The sequence below is a fragment of the Trifolium pratense genome, linkage group LG2 (assembly GCF_020283565.1).
Source record: "Trifolium pratense cultivar HEN17-A07 linkage group LG2, ARS_RC_1.1, whole genome shotgun sequence".
Lineage (NCBI taxonomy): Eukaryota > Viridiplantae > Streptophyta > Magnoliopsida > Fabales > Fabaceae > Trifolium > Trifolium pratense.
Genome location: NC_060060.1, coordinates 19,632,800 through 19,659,571, shown reverse-complemented (window position 1 = coordinate 19,659,571; position 26,772 = coordinate 19,632,800). Strand labels below are relative to the sequence as shown.

General features: G+C 33.7%; 1 long non-coding RNA gene across 7 annotated transcripts; it reads left to right on the top strand.

Annotated features, from left to right (window-relative positions):
- The first annotated feature begins 694 nt into the window (after nt 1–694).
- LOC123903889 lies at nt 695–26,197 on the top strand. 7 transcript variants are annotated; one of them, XR_006808215.1, is made up of 7 exons: nt 695–932; nt 1,151–1,442; nt 24,269–24,425; nt 24,753–24,960; nt 25,055–25,297; nt 25,424–25,507; nt 25,609–26,197. It is a non-coding gene; the product is annotated as an uncharacterized LOC123903889 (long non-coding RNA). The 7 variants fall into 7 exon arrangements; XR_006808216.1 differs by having other exon boundaries at nt 25,585–26,197; XR_006808212.1 differs by having other exon boundaries at nt 1,176–1,442; nt 25,424–26,197.
- Nucleotides 26,198–26,772: the final 575 nt, after the last annotated feature.

Genomic DNA, 26,772 nt, shown 5'->3' with positions numbered 1-26,772 from the left:
TTGTACTATTTTTAATTTTGACAGAAGGCACTTGATTCAATGGTGAAAACAGAGTTTTGGTATGGAGATGGAGGAAGCCGAACAGAAGGGAGAGATACGTGTGTGCGGCATAGTAAAGGATGGTGGATGGAATAGATATCTTATAAACATGCTTGGCTCAGTTGATCATATTCCTAATGAGAAGTGAGCCAAACATGCCGCACTGCCATCCATTCATCCAAATAGAATCAAGGTACATTGATTGGGAACATTGGGATTGATTTGAAACATTTTGGTTGGGGGCATATTAAGCGAATTCCCTAGTCCGAACAGAGAATACTTTTTTTTGTTTCAATTAATTTACTTGACTTTCCATGGAATTTTTTATTTTTATTTTTCTGGTGTACTATCCATGACTCTTGAATATATCAATGCATCTTTGAAATAGGTTTAGGCTTGTTACTTTTGCTAGCTTTCGTAAGAAATGTGATATTGGTGGATATAACACCAGAGAAAGCAAAATTCTTGAATTACTGATTAGGATCATTTCATCCTTTTAAGGATTTGCTTATTGATAGTGTCTAATTTATATTGTTGAAAAAATAGTGGTTTTTTATGCGAGGAATGAAATAGTAAACTAGTGCACCACGTCAATTTATATTGTACTATTTTTAATTTTGACAGAAGTTACTTGATTCAATGGTGAAAACAGAGTTTTGGTATGGAGATGGAGGAAGCCGAATTGAAAGGAAAGACATGACTGTTCTACATATCCAAAGATGGTGGCTTCCATCACCTTAGGTACCAAAAACTAGTCTTTCTGATACCAGAAGAAAGAGGCTGGGTCATTAGGGAAGGGTGGTATGCAAGTATTCAAGGCTGGCAAATCTATCAATGAAAATGTGTTGCTTGAAATACCTGTACCAGCAGTTCTTAAAGATGCACATGCAAAGGTAATAATAGTCTTGTAATGTTGAACAATCTTAAACAAATTATATTCCAGTGCATTGGAGGCATTTAACTGTAGGATTTGGTACTTGATTATACAACAATTATCTTAAATAGTGTCTAATTTATAGTGTAGAAAAAATAGTGTCTTTTTATGTGAGGAATGAAATAGTAAACTTGTGCACCACATCAATTTATATTGTATTTTTGTTGTTGACTGAAGGCACTTGATTAAATGGTGAAAACAGAGTTTTGGTATGGAGGAAGCCGAACCGAATGGAGAGACACGAGTGTGCCGTATAGTAAAAGATGGCGGATGGATGGAATAGATGCCTGATCAGCATGCTTGGCTCACTTGATCATCATTATTCTTAACTGAGAAGTGAGCCAAGCATGTTGATCTGACATTTGTTCTTCCGAATAGAATCAAGGTTATAGGTTGGGAGCATTGTGATTGATTTGAAATTTGGTTGGGAGCATAGTAAAAGACGGTAGCTTAGCTTCCATTACCTCAGGTACCAATATATACTTCCAAATAGTAGCTGTTTATTTATTGGTCTATGGATTAACCCTAAGTGGTTGTTGTTGGAATATTTTATAATATTCTAATAATATTATGTGGGCAAATATCTTTATATAATTATATTAGCTATTTATCAATTAGGAGCCTTAATTGATTAAGTGATCAAATAAAGTTATAAGGTTAATTAGATTTCTATTGAGAATTAATTAATTAATTAATTAGATATGGACTCAATATGAGTGGATGTCAGGATGGCCCATTTCGGAATAATGGGAACCCTAATTGGCCATCACACTATATATAGGCTATGGTCCCCAATATACCGTACACACCGCATATTGACTCTTCTCCCCATCAGAAGAGTCCTAAAGGCATAAGGAGTACCGGTTGAGGAAGAACCATACAAGCCAACGGATGCTCGTCGTCCGTCTCTCTTTGTGTTTCAGGATTACTACCGAGAGACTCTGCGGTTAGTTCATCTAATGGATTCATCATCCAGGTATTCCTATTACTATAATCTTGATAAATCAACATGTCGTAGATCCTGTTTAAAGATACATGCTCATATGTTTATTTGGCTTCCGCACTAAAGTAAGATTATGATTTTAATCTTTATTATTGAGAGCATGTTTTATGATTAATATTAAGTTAAATTCCAACAAGTGGTATCAGAGCAGTTCTTCATGTTTGATTTATTGGGATTCTATTTTATGAACCATATATTATGTTTTTATAAATTCTGGCGCTTGGTCTTGCTGCTCAATTTGACAAAGCCTAACATATTAGTTATACATGAATTTGTGGTCTGTATGCATTAGGATAAAAGGCATATAGAGTTATGTGTTCACTGTATATTTAAGATAGCAATAATTTTTTATTTGTCCGTCAATCAATTTTTTATTTTTTTTATACATGATTTTGCAAAGCCTTTGGATCAATGAACGTGATAATGTCCTTAATAATTTTGTTAAAATCAATTTGACGAGATTGACATGCGTGTTAGGTTTGTTTTTATAAATAAGGATATGGATCTGAGTATGAATTTGATTCGGTTGATTTTCAATTTTCTACTCATTAATTTTGGGTTTTGAATTACAGTAATGTTTAGTTTTCAAACCACAGGTTGCCCTTATTTATAAAGTTTCTTATTGTTATAATATCATTGTTATAAGAAATAAGGTTTTGGGACTTGCAGCATACAAAGTACAAACGATGTATTCACCTAAAATCAATCATATAGATTGGCTTTATCACTAATTTTGTTTTGATCACATATTGTTGGGGTCCAAATACAAACGTGACCATCATGATTTCATTAGTGATTTTGGTGAATTTTTTAATCAAATCAAATACTTCGATTTGAATTATGTATAAAGCTTGCTATATATAGTTACTAGGTGTTCAACCCGTGCGTTGCACGGGTTTGATTAGAATGTTTTTTAAAAAAAATTGTGTTTTATAATAAATTGTATTAAAAATAATAATTTTTTTAGATGTGTTGAATTATTCTTTGATTATAAAAGTGACTTTTAAATTTTTTTTTTCTCCATTCAAGTGAATCTATAATATAGATAGATAGATAGATAGATAGATAAAAATTGATTTAAATACAGACAATGTGTCGTTCAGGTGTACGTATATAGAATTAATAGAAGTGCAGTGGATTAGTTTATTATATTAAAAATTTGTTTTATTAATCTTATTTTTTCTTGGTTTGATTTATATATCTTCAAATTAGTGTAATTTTTATTTTAATATATTTTTTGTTTTTATGAAAATATAGTGGATTATTTTTCTCTGTATCTCTCTATCTTTATCTTAATTATACTCCCATCTCCTTATTATTATTTTATATGAAAAAATGGTTGATACTTGTCTTGACCTTTAATTTATAAGAATAAGATCACATGTTAATTAATGGTAAATTATTTTAAAGTATTAAATTTTTTTATACTTTAAAGAGGCTTTTTATATTAGACTAAATATTCAAAGAGTTTTCGAAACAACTTTGTCATGCATATGCAATGTAAGTAGTATTTTATAGGGTTATTAAATATATTTTTAATCATCTAATTATATTTCAAATTAAAGTCAAAACACTATTAAAATGAAAGATTTAATCTCCATACAAAGTCAAAATATTATCAAAACATTTCATTGTAATTCTGCTTGAATAAATTTGTCGTATTGTTGATCAAACAAAGTGATGAGATTATGAGATCGCTAAGCATGTAAAAGGAGACTTTAAAAAAATGCACTAAAAATGAATATCTTATCGTATATATTTTTATTCTCATCACTATGAATATCTTATTCATTTTAATTTTTATCGGTTTGACATTATTTTGGCAACTTTCGGTTCACATCATGAATTCACTAAGCATGTAATAAAAACACTTATTATAAAGACGTACTATAGTATAGTCTACTAATATATTTTTAAGGATCGACATCGACTTATATCCTCTCTATGTTTCTCGTATTATTTTATTAGTATATAAAAAATATAGACACTTTATGCTTTGTTTGGGCCTTGTTTAGTTTCTTTTGGTTCATGTATCTTGACTCTTTGTAACCTTACTTAGTCTTTTCTGGCACGTCTTGTGCTGGGGGGGATGATTGGTTTATTTTATTATATATATATATATATATATATATATATATATATATATATATATATATATATATATATATATATATCATTTTGGTTTGTTCAAAAAAAAAAAAATATAGACACTTGTCTTTGACCTTTATAAACTCAATTAATATTTTTAGATAAATATATAGTGTTTTTATTTGACAAAACAAAAAATAGATATTTAAAGAGCTTTGAAATCAACTTTGTCAAATTTTATATTAGAGCTAAACTTCAAAAGAACATTTTTAATAAAAGAATATATTTTTTAAAAGAGAAAAGAAATCATACATGATCTAATATTCTTCAGATAAATAAGGGAAATTTATCTTGAACCTCTAGCATTTATAATCATTGATTCAGAATATCTTTTTCTTTTTTCTTTATGAATTTGATAAAATAAAAATTGAAAACACACAATGAATAAATATGGCTAATGATGTCAACTTAATAGAAAGAATACGTAAGGGCAGAGTTATCCTTTCAATTATACTAATAAGTAATCACCACTAACTCTTCATTTTCCCTCAATTAATTGGTAACAACCATTTGTTATTGTTAAACATCGTCTCTTTCATTTCTACTTCGTTTTTTCCTATCATCATCATTATAATAAATAAAAATCCTCTTTTTACAATTGCATTTGCATGATGTGGAAATAAGATAATTTTGTTTAAAGGTTAGCTATTATATAAAAATGTAGTTGTCTTTACATTAAAAATTAAAATTTTTATTTTATAATTTGTTTATTGAATAAAATAATATGATATTCAATTTTTAAAATTTTAATAATAGTCTGACTTATAATATTGACAAATAATAGACTTATAAAATTCATATTTTTGAATAAAAAAATATATACTATTTAGAGATGTGATTTTTAAAAGATAATAATTATTTTAATAATAACAAAAAGAGTTAATACTACAACGAAAATAGCTAATACTACAAAAAAATGATAAACAAAAAGGAACATTGTTACCCAAAATAAGGAATATTGTTACGCAAAATTTAAAAAAAAAAACTAATTAAAGGAAAATTTATTAGGTATATCCGGCACAAATAAAAAGAAAATCAAACACACCTTTACTCAAAAATTAAAAGATTAGTTGTGTCAAAAATTGGCAGACATTTTTTTAACTAAAAGATTGTTATAGGGTGTTCAAGCACCTCGATAAAAATATCAAAGGGTAAGAGATTTTTGAAAGGTTGCAATCATAAGTCCATATAAAACTTTAACATTGATTCACATTTTCTACTTCATTACTCTACTTCATTAGAGTAGCTTCACACTCAATAAATCAATAGATTGATAAGATGCATGAATTGGTATAATGATAAATGGAAATATAAAAGTTAATGAAGAGTTACAATGTGAAGGAAACATGTATATATACAATATGTATAAGGAAACATGAAGTTTTGTAAAGTACAATATGTTAAGGAAACATAAGAGTTGTATATACAACATGCATTGCAACAATGTCTCACTCGTTGAATATGAAAAAGAAGAAAAAAAAGATACAATGAGATCACAAAATTTTAGAAAATTACTATTCTTCTACAACAAACCTAATAACTCTTCCAAGCTCCAAATATAAATTTCAGATGCCCATATATGTATGAGGAGTGATGGTACATAAAAGTTTGACACTCAAAATAAGTACACAAAAAACAACATTAAAAGGGTTATCTTTCACCTTTCATAATTTTTTTTATAGTGCTCGTTAGTAAGCACTATAATTTTATTTGTTATGAGATGAAGCACTATGATTTATGAGATTGCTTTTAGCATATTTAACGACTAATAGAATAAGAAATGGTGGATTTTTTTTGTAACTTAAGCTTAATTACATCAATATTAGAGATTACAACATAAAAGCTCACATCATACAAAACCAAAAGAGAAAGTGAGAAGGTTTTCTACAAACCAAAAAAGTTACAACATAAAAGCTCACATCATACAAAACATATATACAATTGTTTCCCCTCTACATATAGTAAACAATTACCAGACTATATAAGAGAGATTGAGAAGATTTTTCTACAAATCAAGAGAGTTACTACATCATAAAAGTTGACACTAATAAATAAGGTCTACATTTTGTGAGTAGTGCATTGTAAATTTAAGACTCTTCCCATTTGATTTAATAAATTGTCAGGTGATTTTGACTGTCTTGGTTGAAACAAGTTGCAAAAGTAACCTCTGTTGCGTAGATTTGATTCAATTAGAATCACATAAGGATGTATAAAATTATTCATACAAACTATTTTGGTCTACCAAAAGGTAGACACAGTTCGGCCGAATAATTACATGCATATATATATTCAATTTATTAAATTGTCTAGTAATTTTGATTGAGTTTGTCGAAACAAAAAGTTGCATAAAGCAACCTCCGGTGCGTAGACTATATTCAATTGAAATTATAAAAGATGTAGTATGAGATTATTCATGCCAGCTGTTACAGTCGGTCAAAAGGAAGACGTGCAGTTTGGCCGAATAATATACATACATGTGATGGTAAATGTGTGGTAATTATTAAGTTTATCCATGTGGGTAATGGTTGGTGTCAAAGGCGCACATTATCTGACAGGACTTATTACCAACATTTGATCATTACGTTGAGAGTACCGCTTGCAGTTAGTTCTTACAATCAAAGATTGGGGATTGATGGTGCGTTTGGTATCTTGTTTGTCTTATAATTTACAAATAAAGTTGAGCATGTCTCTATCATAATTTATTGAAGTGCCTAATAAAGACGTGTTAGTGTAAATCCATATAAGTATTTAGTGGATTGCATTCACACTTATAACGGTAAACATATGACGATTATAAGGATTTATGGTTTATATGGTTTATAAATATTGACCGTCAGTGTTTGATCATTGTCACAAAATACCACAAGCAATTGATGTGATTTTCTAAGAGCTTGACATCAATGGTGCACTAGGTATTTTTTGGTGAGTAATTTTTTTATTCTCTATAGACAACTATAGTTTGTGTATATCTGCAAAATCATGTTAGAATTTTAATTCTTAAAATTCTATTGTGTTCTTGGATCTAAACTTATGTAAAGATGGAGAAACTCAAATTCTCTCACTATTCGATAACTTTAAAGTGAGACTCAATAAAAGGCGAGTATACTCCGAACGACATAGGTCATGATCATAAAGTTTTGAATTCCAGAGACATTTGAGGTATTATTTAAGATGACATAATTTTTGTCATGTTTTCTTTGCTTAAATTAAAGTGCTTCTAAAGCAATAAAGCGAAAAATAAGCTCTCATCGGAGAGATAATATTTCATTCGGAGTATTAAGCAAAGAAAATCTCAAGAGCACATTAGGTAACTATTTAATCTTGCTAAAGCGATATAATTTTGACAATCAGTTCTATTTGCACAATTAGTCTTATAACTATTAAAGTTAGAAACGATTCTTTAATAGAATCATTTTATAAAGTGTGCAATAAAGAAACAGTTGAAGCAAGAGAAAATAAAATAGTGCTCATTATGTAAATACCTCAAAGGATAAAGGCAAATGAAGAATAATAAGAAAATATGATCTAAACTGACAAATTTTCAATGATGTTGAAAGACACATCAATCTAGTGGGGAAATAAGTCGGCAAAGATTGATGATTTTCAACTATTTGTTAGATTGTTGTTACTTTGTATTTAAAAGACAATTTGGTGAATCATCATGTGAATTAAGTTTTGTTTTAATGTTATAAATTCTTTATTATTATTTTAAACGAGAGATTCAATTTGTCTTTTAAATTCAAATATTATTATAATCAATTCAGTTATGACTTGTGACAATCTAGAATTTTTGAAATATTTGAGAAATATAAACTTTGGTCCCATGTTAATGAACATTATGAGACGGAAATTGCAAAGTCTCTTGAAGATATTGAGTTTGTGGGAGAGATATGGTAAAAGAACAAAATTGAGTGAGGAAGAATTGGTTATAAATCAATTCATATGGTTACTATTTATATAGTAAATTTGGGTTCTCATAAGGATATTAGTGTTTTTTCTCTCAATTAAGTTAAGAGATTAATTCATGAAGATCAAACTCAATACCTTCAAGAATTAAAGTATCAAGTGTCGAAAAGTATTGACTGAAAAGAGAAATCATATTTGTTTTGTTTTGAAAACTTTATTAGGGCAGTCACGACACTTGTTACTTATTATGATTTTTTGGAGCTAAATAAGATGGATATTAAGAGAGTGTTCCTTGATGGCAACATAAAGAAACACAATAAAGTGCAATTAGATGACACTTTATGTCAATAGACACAAAGTAGATAATGTGCAAACAAAAGCAATCCATTTATTTGTTAAGAAAATTGTCTCATTATTGATACCACAAAAGTCTCATAAAGTTATTGTCTCATTTGGTTTTGAGATGTATATTTTGGAGAGATGTGGGTTATACATGTTCAGTGGGAGTATGCTTATATTTCTTACAGTTTAGTGAGTCGATTTTATTTTATTTAGTCAACAATGATATATGATTGTTGTGCAAAATCAAGAAATCACTAACAAAAGTTTAGTGACAAAAGATCTTGGGCACATCTCTTTTGTATTAGGCATTTCGATACTTAGAAATTATTCTCAATGTATCATTCGAGTATAACAAAAGAGCCGTATCAATAAAGTTGAAAGTAAATTCGACATGAAAGTCAATAAACTAAGGAATTGCCTTAATTATAAAGGGAGACTATTTAGTCTCAATCATTGTTCAAAAGAAAAATCTGGAAATTTAGAAAATAAAGTATTTTCATATATGCTTCAACTTTGTGAAACTTATGTACGATCTTACTTATACACATCTGGAAATAGTGTATATAATAAGATCATTTGGCAGATACTTGAGCAATTCAAAATTTGAATTGTTAAAATGAGGCAACTGAAGGTGTGAAAACACAAGAAGGGGGGGGGTTGAATTGTGTTTTAGCTAAGTTAAAACTTTTTCAAGTTCTTAACTCAACTAAGTTAGCAGCGGATAAAAAACACAAATAGTAACAAGATAGAGAGAGAAAGTACACAGGCAATTTATACTGGTTCCTCTCACAAAACGAGAGTAGTCCAGTCCCCTTGCACTTCCAAGGGATTTCACTATAATCACACAAGATTACACCTGCTCAAGCACACAAGCAAGAGACTTCACAACAATGCTCAAGCACACAAGCTTAAGACTTCACACTTAAGCACACAAGCTTAAGTTTCCTCAAGTAATAGTAAAGTATATGAAAGTATACAGATGCTCTTAGAAGAACCTAAAGAGAGCAAATACAAAGAGTACAGAGTATTTGACTAAAGTGCAAAAACACTTGATAAGAGGTTCAGAGCTTGTATACACAGAATTCAGAGTTTGTTCAGCGCACGTTCAATCCTTAATAATTGTTATATTAATGCAACTGATCCTTCTAGTATATATACCACCAGAAAAGAGTCGTTGCAAAAAGAACCGTTGGAGTTGATAATCTTTTGTCTTCAAGCAGTCTGTCTTGATGCAGTTTGTTTGTATCTAAACTGAGTAAGAGTTTCAGATACTTTGACTACTGCAGAGTAGACTTTCCTTATTCAGCTAACAAGTCTGAAGACCCACGTTCTCAAGTGAGGACAGACAAAACGAGAGTAGCTGAACTGATCAGGCTTGAAAGGTCCTTTTCTTCATTGGTAGAAGAGTTGACTTGCAAAGGGAATCTTCACAGATATCAAAAAGATCTTCAGAGGTTGATGAGGCTTTAGTCACTCAAGAAGTTCTGAAGACTTCATCATCTGAAGGTTGTAACTTCTGAAGTCCAACATCTTCTGAGCGCTTGTGATCTTCTGAATTCACATCCTCTGAGCTTCACTCAGAGCTTATCTGATGCTTATATCTGCGCACTTAAAATAAATTTTTAGTCCTTCCAATTGTTTATTAATACTTTGTTATCATCAAAACCTTTATAGATTTAGGGGCTAACATTTTTAAATCAATTTTGTTCCAACAATCTCCCCCTTTTTGATGATGACAAACATAAGTATTAATTGACAATTGTTGTTAAATTAACTTATCATGTTTCTCTTAGGTTTATGAGGTTTGCAAGCTCCCCCTAAGATTGATGCTTCTTAAAGCCAAAGCTTTAAGTTATATCCATGATATTTTAATTTAGTATAAGATTAAGATAATTTGAAATAAAACAAATTTCATATCTTTCTTCAGAGTGAGAGGTTTGCAAGCTCTCCCCCTAAGTCTCATAAGGTTAAGTTAAAATTGCACTCTTAACTTATCCTTACTTATGAAATTTATTTCAGTTTCAACTAATTTAGTCTCCACATTGAAATACGTAAAATAACTTAAAAGTAACAACTTTTAACTTAATGGATAAAGGCGTGAGCGTGGTTTCAGCTTTGAAACTTATCACTTATCAATTAATGCGTAACTACTCCCCCTTTTGTCATTATCAAAAAGTAAAAAAAATTTATATAACCAAGACAGTGAAAGAAAAAGAGTGGTTGTTACAAAGGTGAATTTATTTCAAAAAGAAAAAACAACGCGCTCACAGGTTTATAAAAAGGTGAACAAGTTAACATGCATTCTTCACATAAAAACAAGAATAAACGAGTATATCAAGAAAGATCAAGAAGAATGAGAAGGTTTAGTTCACGCATCGCAGAGTTTCGGAGAAAGAAAGAAGAAGAAAAACGCGAAAAAGATGAGAAAGATAAAGAAGACGACAAGAAACCACAAGATGCTGAGATAATAATCATCTCATCAGATTCTGAAGCTGAAGAGAATGAAGATGATGCTGACTATGTTGAGTTCTTGGCTGGCTATGTTCCAGAAGAAGAACAAGAAGAAGAAGAAGAAGAGCAAAACCCAGATCCCATAGAAATTTCATCAGAGGATGCTGAGGAGAAATCTGAGATTTCTTCTGAGTATTATCCATCTGATTAGGATTAGGTTGTCTTTTTCTTTTTCGTTTTACCAATGTACTCAACATTGTTAGATCATTAATAAAAAAAATTCGTTTAAAAGCATCTGGTGTTCTTATGTTCTTATTTATCAAAGAAAATTAGCACTGATGGATTATTTCGCAAGTGAACGAATTACCACGTAGTAATAAAAATATCGATCCACAGGGATTGTGTGATTAAACTAGTCGAATAGTGCTCATAGACATTATGCAAGAAATACACATAAATTGGGGGTATGTTGAGTGATGAATTGTTAGAAAACGTGCTTTGATATAATGGAAAAGCGAGGTAGAATCATCGGAATCGCCTAGTCTATAGCTAAACCACATACAATCTACTATATCATAGGAATCTACTCAAGTGTTAACAACTAGATCGACAAATTAGTGAATCGCAATCTCTTGTCAAAATCCACTCTATTCGTTGTCGATACTCCCCCGATCTCTCGGGCGGAAGCTACCTACAACGAATGATATTAACGCGCGTCAATCGTTCGCTACACTCTATGCCTCAATCTCTCGACCGGAGACACTCGAGCGCTCAATGCAATTCAGTTCAGAAATTAAATCAATACTCTCGCACGTGACTTAACTCGAAATCATTACAACACTAATGAAGGATTATAAAGCATTAAACATCGAATTGCATTAAATCAACACTATGAAAAGAGTAGATTCTTACACATATAGCAGATTACAACTGATCTATCTACATTCTAGACTATCCTAGATCCTACCTCCAAGGAAGCTTAGCTCCTCATCGTTCTTCGTTCGCTTCCTCGCTTCATCGCCATGGCTTGTGAATCCATGCTCTCGATGTGCTTGGAGCTCTCCGCTGGAGTGTTGAATCACGATCTTCAAGTTCCAAGACCAGAATGTAGTCAAATTTCGCAGAATTTTCCAACCCGAAAACAGAATTATGCAGAAACTATATATACAGAAGGCAACCACGCCGCGCGCCAGATCTATCACGCCGCGCGTGGTTGCAAATCCATCAACTACGCCGCGCGTGGTAACAGAATCACGCGGCGCGTGATCAAGTCAGAGAGCAATCTTCTTCTTTCAACCAGGCTTCACGCCGCGCGTGGTAAGGCATCACGCCGCGCGTGATCAGAGTGAAAATCTTGGCTCCCTGTGAGCTCCATCACGCGGCGCGTGATGGGCTACGCCCCCAGCGTAGTGAAAATCCTCCATTTCCTGCAATTTTTCCTGTTTTCTTGCAAATCAAGTAATCAAGCTTATGGTTAGATTTCTCTTATATTTATTGCTAAAAACCTACTAAAATGTATCTAATGTTGCTAAAATAGGCATGGATTAGAGAGTGTGACGATTTGTCATCAAGCACAAACAAAAATATAACAAACCACATAACTAAGTGAAAATCCGAAAATAAGAAATTGTTCAGACAAAGTAAAGAAAATATGAATATCAAGTTCAGAAGATAAAAACAAAAAAAACATAAAGTGCAAAGAATCCTAGGGTTTCTTAAGGAAAGCTAAGAGTTGGTCAAATTTGTCATTCAGCGATCCCACATTGGAAACTAAACCATCCACTTTAGATTCCAGGTTGAGGTGAGCTGTCCTTTGCCTTTCCAAACCTTCTTGTTGCTCCCTCAGAGCTTCTTGAAAGATCTGCAACTGATCAACAACTACAGGAGCTTGATCTTCAACCAAAGGTGCCTTGCCTTTATCAGAGGAGGGTTCACCTTCCTCTGGATAATCAATCATCAGAACATCATCCTGATTCAGTACATCCAGTACATCCTCTTCTGGGGCATCCTCTTGATGTAGCTCATTTGCCAACTGGGCAACTCTAGCAGCAGCTTCTTCTAGACGTTCCTTCTCAACCCTGTGAGCTTCAAGACTCTGAAAAAGCTTGGAATCAACCCAACAAACCTTGAAAGCAGATAAACGCTGTTCAGCAGCAGCAATGGCTTCAAGTTTGGCACGCTCAAATTCCTCATGACTATAAGAAGTCAATCTCTTCAAATCAGCCATTGCCAAACTGTCCTTCATAAAGCTTATCACATCCAGATCTCTCTTACCAATAGCAGCCTTAATGTCTTCACCTACAGCATCCAAAGCCTTGCAAATCTTGGCCTTAAGACTTGACACCTCTAAATCCACATCAGAGGGACAAACTAAGAACCTGTCCTTTATCTTAGATAATCTAAGTAAGTCATCATGAAGCTGAGTGGATAGATTATCAAAAGGGTTAGATGAAGAGGGTGAGAGATTAGGAATGGTAGAGAAGTTTGGTGATTCATTAGCAGGGTTGTTAATAATAACAACTTCTGCCTCTGAAGGCTTGGGAGCACAAGTGTGAATACGCTCAGGAGAAGCATGTTCAGCACTTGGGTTTGGTTGAGGTTCAGAAGATGGTTCAGGAGATTTGCGTGTGGATGTTGGTTCAGGAGATTTAATTGGAGAGGGTTGTTTTGTGGGAGAAGCTTGTTCAATGATTGGAATATGTGATTCTGGTTCAGATGATGGAATGGTAGGTGTTTCTTTTTGTGATTGGGGTTGAGGTGAATTTGGTTTAGGGGGTGATGAAGATTTATGGGTAAAGGTTTGATTATTGAGAGGGTATGGGCTAAGATGTTTTTCTAATTCAGAAAGAGGGTTATCAGAGGTTGGAATAATTGTGGGTTCAGGAAGTATAGTCCTAAGGGGTTTTGTATAACCTATTCCAATTTCAGCTTCATTAAAGACAAACTTAGAAGACTTACCTTTAGGAACAGGAACTTGTCTTCTACGAAGTTTGGCAGCAAGAGTCTCTTCATCTGATTCAGTTTCATCTTCAGACTCAGTTTCTTCAGATGAACTGTCTACCTCAACAACAATAGGCTCTTTGGAAGGTCCTTCAGCAGCCTTGTTTGCAACTTCTTCATGTTTCTTCTTGGTTCTCTTTTCAGCAGCAGCTTGCTCCACCTTAATCCTCTTCTGAGCCAAGAGATTTGGCTTAGGTTGATCAGCTTGAGAAACAACCTTTCTCTTAGGTCTCCTTGTAGGATTATACATGTTTGCAGGCGCAGGAGGAATCATACTCCTATCAACAGTGAATCCTTCTTCTCTGAGCACTTCCAAATAGTCCTGAATGATGTGCTCAGCATCAGCTTCTGAAATAACTGGATATCCATCCACATACAAACGATCTTCAAGACGAGCAGATAATTCTTGTGGAGGTGCAACCAGCTTTGTAGAAATAAGACGCATCTTGGTAAGGAAACTGGCATGTAGGATTTCAGGCGAGAACTTCTTCTGCACAAGTTCTGGATGGAACTTCTTAAGATTCTCAACAACATGACCTTGATATAGAAGGTCTGATAGCAGCCTAGGATAAACAATAGTTGTTTTCCTCTGAGATTTGCTAGCGAAGATTGCTTCACATATCCTTTCAAAAAAGTAGTCTCCGAGATTCACCTTCTTTCCTGTCAGAAGGAAATACAGCAGATGACGATGAGTCCAGGAGATTGTATCAGTCCCACCAATGAAAAAGAACTCTGCATTCATCAGTCAGTCCTTTGACTTTGCCTTTCAATGAAAAATCTGTGCAGATGAGATGCAGAAGATCATCTCTGTATCTGGTATCCTTCTCAAATGCATCTAACTCTATCCCAGAGTTAGGCAAACCAAGTAAAGCATTGAAGTGAATAGGCGAGAATGCCATATTCATCCCACAGATATTTGACCTAATCTGTATACCAGTGAATTCCAACAGACCCATTTCCTTCCTAGTTTTTCCTTTCAGACTAGGATCCCTTTCAATTGCAGCAAGTTCTTCCTTCTTAGCTTCATGCTTGTCAAAAACCTTAGCTTTCATCCAGAATTTCTTCAGCAAATATGGATATATAGGACCATTAAGCATGTCGAAGTACTTATCCCAACCCTGAGTGATAAAGTACTTTTTAATGTCAAACCCATTAGCTTGTAGACCGTCGAAATCAACCATCTTCTCTGAAAGAAAAGTGAGTTCAGATTCTGGAAACTCCATCTCGTTCCCAACGATCTGAAGATTTTTGAACATAAACGGTGGAATCTTTGTTGACGAAGAAGACGAAGCACCAGCCATTGTTGGAGATTAGGGTAGGGTTTTGAACTAATGAGAGAGAAAGAAAGTTTGTTGAAGGTTTAGAGAGAAAGTGAAAGTGTAGGTTGTGAGAGTGAGAAGTGTGCAAGTGTATTGTGTAAGTTTTATTTAAATGCACACAGTTAACACGAAAATAGCAAATTTGGGAAGTTACGCTAATTGACAGAAAGTTGAATACCAAAAATCATCATTAACCACCCACTACCTGACACACGTAGACCACGTGCAGAAAATTACTCGGTAACTGCTATTTTAATGGACAACTGTTCAGTATCAAATACCAAACGTTTTCCATTTAAATAGTTCAGAGCCTCTGAGTTTTTAAAATATTCTATCAGAGTTAAGTACTTCAGAGCTTGTGTTTCAGATGTTCTAAGACATAAGTTCTGATATACATAACCTCTTACACTTTAATTGCCAAAAAAAAATTTTCATTCAGAGATTGAAAACATGTTCAGACGTTTCTTTATAAAATCAAATCTTTCAACAGGTAAGGCTTTAGTAAATATGTCAGCCCATTGATTTTCAGTATCAACAAACTTAATATCTATAATGCCTCTCTGAACATAATCTCTGATAAAATGGTGTTTGATTTCAATATGTTTGGCTCTAGAGTGTAGGATAGGATTTTTAGATAAATGAATGGCTGCAGTATTATCACAATATAAAGGAATATTGTTACTGCTTACCTGATAATCTTCTAACTGATATTTTAACCAGAGTAGTTGTGTACAACACTTAGCTGCTGAAATGTATTCTGCTTCTGCTGTAGACAAAGCTATAGTAGTTTGTCTCTTACTAGCCCAGGAGATAAGGTTTTCACCAACAAATTGACAATTGCCACTTGTGGATTTTCTTTCAATTTTATCTCCAGCATAGTCAGCATCACAGAATCCATTTAGCACATAATCATTGGATTTCTTATAGAGAAGTCCAAGATTAGTTGTTCCTTTCAGATACCTAAAGATTCTCTTTACAGCAGTAAGATGAGATTCTCTAGGATCTGACTGGAATCTTGCACATAAGCATACACTGAATAAAATATCTGGTCTAGAGGCTGTCAGATAGAGTAAGGAACCAATCATACCTCTGTAGACCTTTTGATCTACTTTTCCTTCATCATCTGACTTGCTCATGTTGGTAGTTGAATGCATAGGAGTGTTCATTATCATGCAGTCATCTAGGTTGAATTTCTTCAGAAGTTCCTTGGTATATTTTGATTGATGAACATAAGTTCCTTCCTTCTTCTGATTGATTTGAATTCCAAGAAAGAATTTCAATTCTCCCATCATGCTCATTTCAAATTCATCCTGCATTATCTTAGAAAAATTCTTGCACAAGGAAGCATTAGTTGAACCAAAGATAATATCATCAACATAAATTTGAATGATTAAAATGTCTTCTTTGGTTGTTTTTCTAAAGAGTGTGCAGTCAACCTTCCCTTTCTCAAAACCCTTTTCAAGAAGGAAATTACTGAGTCTATCATACCAAGCTCTTGGAGCTTGTTTCAGACCATACAGTGATTTCTTCAATTTAAAAACATGTTCTGGATTTGAGACATCTTCAAAACCAGGAGGTTGCTTAACATACACTTCTTCAGAAATAAAACCATTTAAGAAGGCACTCTTAACATCCATTTGATACAAAGTTATTCCATGATTAACAGCATAAGATAGAAGTAACCTGATTGCTTCAAGTCTAGCAACTGGTGCAAAGGTTTCAGTATAGTCAATCCCCTCTTGTTGACTATAACCTTGTGCAACCAATCTAGCCTTGTTTCTTACCACTTCACCTTGTTCATTCAGCTTGTTTCTGAATACCCATTTTGTTCCAATAATGTTCTTGTGTGAAGGTTTGGGCACTAGAGTCCATACATCATTCCTTTGAAATTGATTCAGCTCTTCTTGCATTGCTACAATCCAAGCATCATCTTTCAGAGCTTCATCAATCTTTGAAGGTTCCATCATTGAGATAAGACCAACTAAAGATTCCTCATTTCTTAGTTGAGATCTTGTCTTCCTTGGACTATCCTTGTTGCCTAAGATCAGTTCCTCTGGATGTGATGATTTGTATTTGAAGGTATTTCTTGGGGGCTTATCATCTTCATACTCATCAACATCAGGTTCAGCAGTTGCTTCAGTTCTTTGTTGTTCAGAGTCTGTAGGAACTGTTATGTTCAGAGGTTCTTCAGAGAAAGGATGTTCTGAGTAGTTTGGAATATCTGAATATTGATCCTCTGATACCTGAAATCTAGACAAACCTTCCACAAGCTCTGACACTTGGTCAGGATCTTTGTCATCAAATTTGACATGCATAGTTTCTTCCACAGTGTGTGTTTCAGAAATATACAGTCTGTATGCTTTTGAGCGTTCAGAATATCCTATAAAGATATCCTTATAACCTCTAGCATCAAATTTCTTTAGATGGACTTTGTTGTTTAAGATATAACATGTACATCCAAACTGATGAAAATAAGAAATGTCAGGCTTTCTTCCTTTGAACAATTCATAAGCAGTTTTGTTCAATTTAGATCTGATATAGATTCTATTTTGAACATAACATGCTGTGTTTACAGCTTCTGCCCATAAAAATTTTGCTACATTAGTTTCATGCATCATGGTTCTGGCCATTTCTTGCAGAGTTCTATTCTTCCTTTCAACAACCCCATTTTGTTGAGGTGTTCTAGGAGAAGAGAATTCATGCAGAATGCCATATTTTTCACAAAAGTTTTCAAAAGGTTCATTTTCAAATTCTCCACCATGATCACTTCTAACTTTTAAAATAGTGTAGCCTTTTTCATTTTGAATTTGTTTGCAGAAGATGCTAAACTCATCATAAGCTTCATCTTTTGTTCTTAAGAATTTTACCCAAGTCCATCTACTGTAATCATCAACAATTACTAATCCATACTTCTTTCCATTGATAGAGGCAGTGTGAACTGGCCCAAAAAGATCAATGTGAAGAAGTTCCAATGGTCTTGAGGTAGAAACAATGTTTTTAGGTTTAAAAGATGATTTTGTAATTTTTCCTTTTTGACAAGAACCACAAAGTGTGTTTGAGTGATATTTGATTTTTGGTAAACCTCTGACAAGGTCAAGCTTACTAAGCTTAGAGATTAACCTCCAGTTAGCATGGCCTAACCTCTTATGCCAGATCCATTTTTCCTCACTCAAGGTCAAAAGACACATCACTTTTTGTTCATTCAAATCAGAAAGATTAAATTTATAAACATTGTTCTTTCTCAGACCTTTGAATATAATGGAGTTATCAGATTGTTTAGATACAGTACATGATTCCTTATTAAAGACAACTACATAACCATTGTCGCAAAATTGACTTATGCTCAATAAGTTATGTTTGAGTCCATCTACTAACCAAACATCATTAATAGATAGGGAAGAATTACCTACTGTACCTGTACCTATTATCTTTCCTTTTTGATTACCTCCAAAGCCAACAGATCCTCCTTCTTTCATAGTCAGCTTAGAAAATAGTTGTTTGTCACCAGTCATATGCCTTGAACATCCACTATCCAGATACCATGAACGATTCATGATACTTCTTTGAGTGGCAGGCTGTATGAGAAACAACTTTAATCATTGCGATAGAACTCTTCATCACAGTTCATGATAAAGTCATCCCAGTATTCTTCCTCTTCATTTTTCAAGTTCTGATTGTTAACTTGAGAACTTGTTAGCCATTTGTCTAGGACATAAGCCCTTCTTCCTTTGCATAGGATTTGTTTCCATACTCTAGGTAGGACATATCCTTTCCTAGTTGGTAAATCTGAATGATACATTATTTCAGCTTTTGGTACCCATCTTCTGGGTCCACGCTTGTTAGTCCATAAATGCTTACTATGTTGTCTAGTGTTAGAGAAAGATCTTGGTTTGGAATAATAACCTTTTTGAAAACTTTTCTTTTGAAATCTGTTATTATTCCAGGATTTGGATTGTTTATGATTCCAGGGTTTGTATTTATCATCAATCCCATGTTCTGATTGATTATATCTACTGACTCTAGAATCATAAATAATCTGAGTCCTGTATTTCATCTGAGGTTTAGAATTTTTTCTTTTAAAAACTTCTGATCTTTTAGATTGACTAGCTTCAGGTACTGAAGTTCCTTTGGATCCAGAATTTGAAGTCTCAGATGTTGAAGCTTTCAAAACTTCTGAACTAATGTTCTCAGGTTCTGAACAACTTCTATCTTCTGAACTTTTCTTTCCAGATCCTGAGGAACTGGGTTCCTCTGAGCTGTCAGCTTCTAAATCACTCAGATCATCATTGTCATTTTCAACAATACCAGGATTCTTTCCCTCTTCACTTGGTGGAACAACATAATAAACCCAAGATTTTCCAACCTTTTTAGCAAAGGTCTTCAGCTTTGAATATGTTCTACCATATTCATAGCCAAGTCCTTCTCCTCTATGTCTCAAAACATTATAAATTCTATTAGCAGCTTTGCTCTTCCCAAGGTTGAGATGCACAAACTGTTGAAGAGCTATTTCCTGCTCATCAATAGGTTTGTGACAAACAGCACAACCCTTTTCAAAGTCATTTACTCTATTCAGAGTTTCTTGATATAGACCTTGAAAATGTTCTGCTTGTTCAGTCAGAGTGTTAAGCTTTTCTTGTAAAACTTTTTGTTTACTTAATACTCTGAGATGTTTCTCAATGACCTTGTTAAGTGCAGTTATAAGTTGAGATTTAGAGCAGTCAGAAAATACCTCATCAGTTACTTCTGAATCTGATTCTGATTCATCTTCTGAATCTGCATCTGAGTCAGTTGAAGCCATCAGGGCTAGATTTGCCTCTTCTTCTTCCTCAACTTCTTCCACAGATGATAGCTCTTCAAAAGTAGCCATCAGACTCTTTTTCAATTTGCTCTTGAATTGTTGCTTCTTTGAGCTGTATCTTTTGCTTTTGTCTTTAGCAGACATTTCTGGACAATCAGCAATAAAGTGTCCTGGCTTCTTACAGTTGAAGCAGTTCTTCTGATCATCCTTTTTACTGACAAAATTTCTGGAGCTGTTACCTCTGAAATTTCTTTTGTTAAATCTGTTCCATTGCTGAAACTTAGTGAATAAAGCAAACTCATCTTCACCCATTTCCTCCTCTTGACCATCTGCAGAAGATTCCTCTTCAATGTCAAGAAGCTGAGTCTTAAGAGCTTTAGAAGGAGTCCTAGTTGACTGTAAAGCCACAGACTTGGACTTCTTCTTAGCTTCTGAATCAGCATTCAGAACCATCTCATGGCTTCTGAGATTGCTTATCAGAGCCTCAAGACTCAGAGTCTTGAGATTTTGAGCTTCCTCTATTGCAGTGACCTTAGGTCTCCAAGCAATAGGAAGACTTCTCAGAATCTTCTGAACATGGTCATAGGTGGAATAACTTCTCTTAAGAGCTTTAAGACCAGATACAAGGATTTGAAACCTTGTAAACATAGTCTCAATGTTTTCATCTTGTTGCATAGTGAATAGTTCATATTGCTTTATCAAGAGACTAGCCTTAGCCTCTTGAACCTTTTCATTACCATCATAGGTAGCACACATAGAGTCAAAGATAGATTTAGCAGTAGACTTGTTCTCTATTCTGACATAATCCTCATGTCTAATAGCACCAACAACAATGTCCTTTACTCTATGATGCTTAGTGTAGGTTTTTAAGTTAGCTGGTGTGAGTAACTTTCTATGCTCAATGGACAATCTTCCATGTTCATTTAAGTTTTCAAAAGTTACTCCCAGCTCAACCAAATCCCACAACTCATGATCAATAGCAGTAATATTGCTATACAGTCTTTCCTTCCACCACTCAAATAATGATGCATCACCATTGAATATAGGGGCTTTCCTATTGCCACTATGTTCATGTGATTCATTACTTAAGTAGTCAAAACCAAAAGCATTTCTAGGACCACCACCAGCACCACTAGCCTCACCGGCTTCACCGGTTGTTCTAGTGCTACTATCGTCTCCTCCAGACATAGTGTTCTCACAAGATCTTTACTGTCACACTGTTAAGTGAAAGTAACAGACCAGAGCTCTAGATACCAATTGAAGGTGTGAAAACACAAGAAGGGGGGGTTGAATTGTGTTTTAGCTAAGTTAAAACTTTTTCAAGTTCTTAACTCAACTAAGTTAGCAGCGGATAAAAAACACAAATAGTAACAAGATAGAGAGAGAAAGTACACAGGCAATTTATACTGGTTCCTCTCACAAAACGAGAGTAGTCCAGTCCCCTTGCACTTCCAAGGGATTTCACTATAATCACACAAGATTACACCTGCTCAAGCACACAAGCAAGAGACTTCACATCAATGCTCAAGCACACAAGCTTAAGACTTCACACTTAAGCGCACAAGCTTAAGTTTCCTCAAGTAATAGTAAAGTATATGAAAGTATACAGATGCTCTTAGAAGAACCTAAAGAGAGCAAATACAAAGAGTACAGAGTATTTGACTAAAGTGCAAAAACACTTGATAAGAGGTTCAGAGCTTGTATACACAGAATTCAGAGTTTGTTCAGCGCACGTTCAATCCTTAATAATTGTTATATTAATGCAACTGATCCTTCTAGTATATATACCACCAGAAAAGAGTCGTTGCAAAAAGAACCGTTGGAGTTGATAATCTTTTGTCTTCAAGCAGTCTGTCTTGATGCAGTTTGTTTGTATCTAAACTGAGTAAGAGTTTCAGATACTTTGACTACTGCAGAGTAGACTTTCCTTATTCAGCTAACAAGTCTGAAGACCCACGTTCTCAAGTGAGGACAGACAAAACGAGAGTAGCTGAACTGATCAGGCTTGAAAGGTCCTTTTCTTCATTGGTAGAAGAGTTGACTTGCAAAGGGAATCTTCACAGATATCAAAAAGATCTTCAGAGGTTGATGAGGCTTTAGTCACTCAAGAAGTTCTGAAGACTTCATCATCTGAAGGTTGTAACTTCTGAACTCCAACATCTTCTGAGCGCTTGTGATCTTCTGAATTCACATCCTCTGAGCTTCACTCAGAGCTTATCTGATGCTTATATCTGCGCACTTAAAATAAATTTTTAGTCCTTCCAATTGTTTATTAATACTTTGTTATCATCAAAACCTTTATAGATTTAGGGGCTAACATTTTTAAATCAATTTTGTTCCAACAGCAACAACAAAGATTGTTATAGAGAACAATAATTTGTGCTCACATATCGGAGATCTAACAATTTGGAGATCATCAAGATGTTTGACTCTGATCCTTTTGGATGTCTATATATAATGGACATTTTAACTCAAGAACTGACTGTAAGTATTTATGTCACTTGGTTGCATAAAGTAAAAGTTTTTGAAAGACAACTCAAGTTATATTGTGACATAAGTCAGTCGGATAATGTTTCAACAACTATTTTATAAAGTTTGTCAACTTATTAGTTGTTGTTGGATGATAGAACATATCAAGATAAAGTTTATGCTAGCTGACTCACTAATCAAAGACGTGACACCTAGGGTCTTTCATATTATTTTTGTCACTAAGGATGTCTTGGATTAGTGGGAGTCTCTAATTTGTTGTGTTCTAACTTTGGTTTTGATACTGATACAGATTTTGTTAAGGTTTTCTGCAGAAATAAAGTTTGAGGTTATTATAGGTAATAACCGGTTCGGTATCTTTTGTGCAAATATTGAATTTGCAAACTTCAGTTTGATCTCACTAAAGTTTTCAGTTGGACCAGTTGGAAATAGGCATGATATAGAGATCACATTGCATGAAATTTTCATGCCACTCATCCATATCAGATCTATGTCGTCAAGTACATTGATGTGGTGGTCGTCGGGGTTCCGTCACGTTATACGTCAGTGACGACAGCCGCGGTGGTCCCATTATTGATGTATGAGATGAACCAGATTGTAAGGTTGAAATCTAAAGATAAATAGCATTCGGATGCGCACCTAAGGAATAATGATATAATTATTTAGATATGTAGCCCAAGTGGGAGATTGTTGGAATATTTTATAATATTCCAATAATATTATGTGGGCAAATATCTTTATATAATTATATTAGCTATTTATCAATTAGGAGCCTTAATTGATTAAGTGATCAAATAAAGTTATAAGGTTAATTAGATTTCTATTGAGAATTAATTAATTGGATATGGACTCAATATGAGTGGATGTCAGGATGGCCCATTTCGGAATAATGGGAACCCTAATTGGCCATCACACTATATATAGGCTATGGTCCTCAATATACCGTACACACCGCATATTGACTCTTCTCCCCATCAGAAGAGTCCTAAAGGCATAAGGAGTACCGGTTGAGGAAGAACCATACAAGCCAACGGATGCTCGTCGTCCGTCTCTCTTTGTGTTTCAGGATTACTACCGAGAGACTCTGTGGTTAGTTCATCTAATGGATTCATCATCCAGGTATTCCTATTACTATAATCTTGATAAATCAACATGTCGTAGATCCTGTTTAAAGATACATGCTCATATGTTTATTTGGCTTCCGCACTAAAGTAAGATTATGATTTTAATCTTTATTATTGAGAGCATGTTTTATGATTAATATTAAGTTAAATTCCAACAGTTGTTAGTTAGGTAAGGCTCTCTACTTAGGGTAGTGACTCCGAAATTCAAAACCTTTACATTATCTTTGAACTATATTAAAGCTCTAATTAGTACATTGGTTTACTCGAATTGATAGATTGAGTTTGTTTAATTGGAAATTTAAGACTGAAATAGAAAAATTTATAAAGTTGTTATTTTCAAATGCTGAAAGCAGAAAAATATCTTAAACTAATCGAATCATAGGATTTCACTGGCAAGAGTACATTGACAGTTTCTTACTACCCCATTTCTTTTCAAATTTTGTTTAACACAATCAAGGAATGAAGGAAATCAATAACTTTTGTCACCTTTTATTGAAATTAATCAATATTTTCCAACCTGCAGTAAATAGTTAAGAAAAAAGTAGTTATTGATAAAAATAATAGGTAATGTTGCATTTTACGTTTGAAAATGACATGAGCAGAAACAAAACTTTCCTAAAAATTCAACAGTTCAAAAGAAATGGATAGAGTATTCATTTCTTTTGCTCTTCTCATTTATGTTTAAGCCAATCTATTTACTTATATGATCATTTGCAGTCCAGTCTTTTGGTGAGCTTGGAAAATTGGAACCCTTATCTGAAGAAAGGAAGAGCAAAAATGACGAAGAGAAATGGATTTGTTACTGTCTCCTACGAACTATATGGTTGAGCTAGTTCCTGTTAAGCTAAACAATGCCAATGGTAGAATCTTTGAGGTATCTTTCATTTCAGCTAGATAAGAAAAAAATAAACTATTTTTATACATCATTTTGCCACAAAATGAGAGTATAATGACGCCAAAAGCTCGTGTCGACATTCACGTGAATCTTACAGCACTCCATAAGTTGGAGACTCTATGCTTATTGTATGTCATCTCTTTACTACAATCAACAAAGATCTTGAACGTTTTATTTTGGGTTCGAATTTTTCTGTTCTAAGAAAAGTCTTCTGTCATATTGGGTACTTAGGCGGAAAATCAGATATGTAAATGACTAAATATCCAAGGTGTTTGTGGTTTGCTTAGGTGATTTTTGTATGTGCAGGGAATTCTTCAGCCTGATATGTAGGTTGTGACACCCTCCAATTTGTGGGACTGGGGTGCACTTCGGGAGTTGATACTTGATACCAAAGACGGGTGTAAGAAATTCACTTCTTGTTGCCCCTATGCCAACTGCATCTACCAGTCAAATTCTAGGCAACAATGAGTGTTTTGAACCATATACTTCTAATATCTACAATCGCAGAGCTGAGGTATATTGCCATACCATATTATTATATCTTGAAATCTCTTAGTGCTTTGTCTTGCTTGTTAACTCTTTGCATTTAAGTGGTGAATTTGTTGTAGTGAACCGGCATCTTCTTCGTGACTTGACTGAAATGGGACCGCGGAATCCTGCACTTAAGAATAAGATTATCTACGACAATGGTTCAGTACATAATCTCTCAGAAATACCCATCGCAGTGAAACTCATATACAAGTATGAGAGAAACTTAACTCTACATAGACCAGAGTCAAAGCTTAAATATACACATCGATAAAGCCAACTTTGGAAAGCTTACTTCCTTGCATTTCTATGCCTGGTCCAAGGTATCAACTTTTCAAATTGGAGCAAGTTAAAAATGGCAATATTCTCTTACTAAATGTATTGCCGTGACATTTAGATCAACTGTTTGCTGATTGATGTTATCATCATTTTCAATTTTGTCTTGAAAGGGTTTGAAAACTGGTATGTACTACCTCCAAACTCGAGCTGCGAGTGATGCCATCAAAATTACCGTTGATATGTCTACCATTAAAGTAATTAGACTTTGTTGTGGTCGATCTTTCCATTGATGTGATTTGTAGTTTGTACAGTTTGAAATTAAATGTTTTAGTTGTGAATGCATGAACAATCTAAGGATGAGGAGCCAGATGGAGATGATGATACCAAGATGGCGCAGATGGTGTGCTCTTTGACAAACAGAGATGATTGCTTGACCTGTGGAAGTTGATCCCTACACCTTGTAAGATTTGCACCTATCTGCAATACCATGTGAAAGCAGGATTTGGATCTCTCCAATTTTCCCTCATGTTTTCTCTCCTTTTTCTTATCCAAGGGTACCATGTGAAAGCAGGATTTGGATCTCTCTAATTTTCCCTCATGTTTTCTCTCCTTTTTCTTATCCAAGGGTTGATTTTCTCTCCTTTTTATTCTTTGTAATTTACCAACCCTTAGATTAAGAAAAAAAAGAGAAAACATGAGGGAAAATTAGAGAGGATCGAAATCCGTGAAAGCATTGGTGTCTACATTCAAATGCCAATCCATACCCTAAAATCTTCAAGATTTCTGACATGTCTCGAGTGCTTTGTATAGAATTTACTTTGTTGTTAATTTAATTTGCCTTCATTGCTTGATCATGTATTATTGTATTGCATGTTAGGAAGTGTTCACTTTAAGGTATAAATTTATATTTGAGAAAGGTGGGAATGATCATGAAGTTAAGGAGATGTGGGATACAATTAAAAATTTATTTCATATAGGTCATACACATGTTCAGTTTTAAGGAAATCTAAAATCATTTAATTATATATTTTTTAAATCCGTTAAGACTAACGGTGCTCAGTAAAAATGCATAAATCATTAAAGATCTATATGATATAACCTTTAAATTTAAATATGAATTTTATAAAATTTGTATTCGTTAAAACATTATTAAATAGTGTAACATCACTCACATATATAATAAAAGGGTTAATTAGGATCAAATGAAACTAAGATGTCAAACTTTTTATATAACACCTCCGATAATTCTTTATCGGATACTCGTATTACAAAATCGACCATTGAATTGAAAGATATTATAACATAGATTATGTATATATAATATAACATTAATAGGAAATCATTTGATACCTCAATGAGATACATCAAAACTAAAAATGAGTTAATTTTAATGTATCTCATTGACATATCAAATTATTTCCGATTAATGTAATGTTTTATAGACATGATCTATATTATAATATAGTTCAATACAACGGTCAATTTTGTAAGGTGATTATCCCCTAAAGAATTATTAAAG